This window comes from Piliocolobus tephrosceles, chromosome 9 (genome assembly GCF_002776525.5).
Source record: "Piliocolobus tephrosceles isolate RC106 chromosome 9, ASM277652v3, whole genome shotgun sequence".
In the NCBI taxonomy this organism is placed as follows: Eukaryota; Metazoa; Chordata; class Mammalia; order Primates; family Cercopithecidae; genus Piliocolobus; species Piliocolobus tephrosceles.
The window spans coordinates 99,926,702-99,929,723 of NC_045442.1; positions in this window are offsets into that span (position 1 = coordinate 99,926,702).

Here is a 3,022-nt window from a genome sequence, read left to right on the forward strand (position 1 = left end):
GCCTCGCTTCCCCTTCACCTTCCACCATGATTATTGGTTTCCTGAGGCCTCCCCAGCCATGTGGAACTGTGAGTCAACTAAAACTCTTTTGTTCATAAATTACCCAGTCTTGGGTATTTCTTTATAGAGGCATGAGAATGGACTAATACAATTGGTAAGGGACTTCAGCTGGGAGGACGTGGGAACAGGGCTTCTTTAATCTTTCTTATTTCTGTCTTTTCTCACCATTTCACACCACCAGGGCTAGCTTGATGGGTAAGGGCAGAAGGGAGGTGGCAGAGGGAGAGGGATTCATAGACTAAAGACCTGTCTCTAACCTTGGGGCATGGGTTCATCCTATTACTGCTGAACGGTGGAGGCTCTGCAGCCTAAATCAAGGAGTGATGATAGGCCTTTGGGCAATGATCCTTTATAACATGCCCTGACAGTGTTGGAGGCTGAGCGCAGTGACATGCAAGCTGGAAATCAGGGACTGCCTAGATACTGTGAGGGTCCAGAGAAGGATCTTGAGGCCAGCCAGGCTTGGATTTGACTTCCATCTGTGTAACCTTAAACGTGCTTCTTAACCCTCAGATTCCTCAACTATAACATGGGACCAAAACACCCACCTTCCCGGGTTATTATTAGCATTAGATGACACGGTAACAAGGAAATGATTAAGTGACCACTAAAAGGAAGCTGTTGCATTTCACAAGATAGTTCTACAGAAAAGTGACAGTCTCCCAGAAGAGGCCTCCAGCACGGGTTGCTAATGTGAGGACTGCTGGTGTCCTCCTAGTACCCTGGGTATAGGATCGCTCTAAACACTCAGCCTCAGAGACAAGAGGGAGGAGAGAACTGCAAGTCTGGACAATTTGCATTGTCCCTCCTTCCCAGAGCTGTGAGGTTTGCCAGGAGAGGCCGATGCTGACCTCCCCTCTGTGTCCCATAATATATCCTGGCACATAGGTTGGCTGGTCAACTGCTGGCACCACAGTTAATGGGATGTGCTCAGTTCCAGGAATCTGATAGTCAACAACCAATGAGACAAACACTAAACAGACTTTATAATCACCTACTGTGTGTAGTGTACTAGGTTTACAGAATCTGTTTATCCCTGTACCAAATGAGAAGCTGAACTTTCTGGGTAGAAAGCAGGCTGGAAACTACCTACTTCTGTCAAGGGCAGAGGTTTCCCAGACCACTGTGGAAGAGAGTCATTGTTACCCTTTTAGTCAGTGGCTATTTTGGACTTTCCAATACAATTCAACCAAAGGTCATTGTAAAACGTAAGGAGGAAAAGTGAGAACAATGTAATTTTCAAAGCTATGACTTTCTGAGGAGAAAAACAAAAGTAACTGTTTTGCTTCAATTTCACAAGGGAGTCATTCATAAAGATAATCATCATTCTGTTGAATCAGTGACACTGAATAATTTTACATATTATTTTCTTGTTTATTTTAAACTTTAAATGTAATATGTGCACCTTTACCTTACACCATGCACAAAAATTTACTCAAAATGAACGAAAACCTAAATATAAAAGTTGACGGTATAAAACTCTTTGAAAAAAATATAGGAGGAAAGGTTCATAACATTGGATTTGGCAATAATTCTCAGACCTCACAGCAAAAGCATAGGAAACAGAAGAAAAAATAAACTGAATTTCATCAAAATTAAAAACTCCTATGGATCCAAGGACACAATAGCAGAGTAAAAAGGCAACCCACAGAATGGGAAAAAATATTTGCAAATCATATATCTGATTCGAGATTAACATCCAGAATATGTAAAGAGTTCCTACAACTCAAAAACAAAAAACCAAATAACTTGATTTAAAAAATGGACTGAGGACTCAAATAGATAATTATTCAAAGAAGAGATACAATTGACTAATAAGCACATGAAAAAATGTTAAACATCAGTAGTCATTAGGGAAATGCAAATCAAAGCCAAAATGAGATATCACTTCACACCTATTAGAATGACTCTTATTGTAAAATCCAGAAAATAGCAAGTGTTGGCAAAGAAGTGGAGAAACTGGAACACTTGTGGGGTTCCCCCTCACTGGTGGGAATATAAAATAGTGCAACTGCTGTGAAATACAGCTTGGCAATTCCTCAAAAAGTTAAGCATAGAATTACCATACAATTCAGCAATTCCAGTCCTAGGCATATACCCAAAAGAATTGAAAGCAGAGACCTGAAGAGATATTTGCACAGCAGTGTTCATAGTGGCATTATTTACAATAGCCAAAAAGTGGAAACAAATGTCTACAAACAGATGAATGGATAAACAAAACATGACGTAAACATACAATGGAAAATTATTAAGCCCTAACAGGGAATAAAATTCTGACACATGCTCAACATGGATGAACCTTGAAAACATTATGCTAAGTGAAATAAGCCAGACAGAAAAGTACTAATACTGTATAATTCCATTAACATGAGGTACCTAGAGTAGTCAAATTCATAGAGACAGAAAATAGAATGGTGGTTGCCAGAGGCGAGGAGGAAAAGGGAAGGAGTGGTTATTGTTTAATGAATACAGAGCTTCTGTTTGGGAAGATGAAAAAGTTCTGGAAACAGATGGGGTGACAGTGGTACAGCAATGTGAGCATACTTAATGCTACTGAACTGTACATCTAAAAATAATTAAAATAGTAGATTTTATGTAATGCTGACTTTATCACAATGAAAAGGGAATAAAGTTCTGATACATGATATGACACAGATGAACCTTGAAAACATTCTGCTAAGTGAAACAATCCAGACATGAATGGACAAATATTGTATGATTCCACTTATATGAGGCACTAGAATAGGCAAATTCATAGAGGCAGAAAGAAGAGTAGTGGTTACCAGGGGCTGAGGAAAGGGAGAATTGAGTTACTTTGTTCAATGAGTTTCTGTTTGGGATGATGAAAAGCGTTGTGGAAATGGATATTGGAGATGGTTGCACAGCACTGTGAAGGTACTTAAGTCACTGAATCGTATACCTACAAATGGTTAAAATTCTAAATGTTATGTTACATGTATTT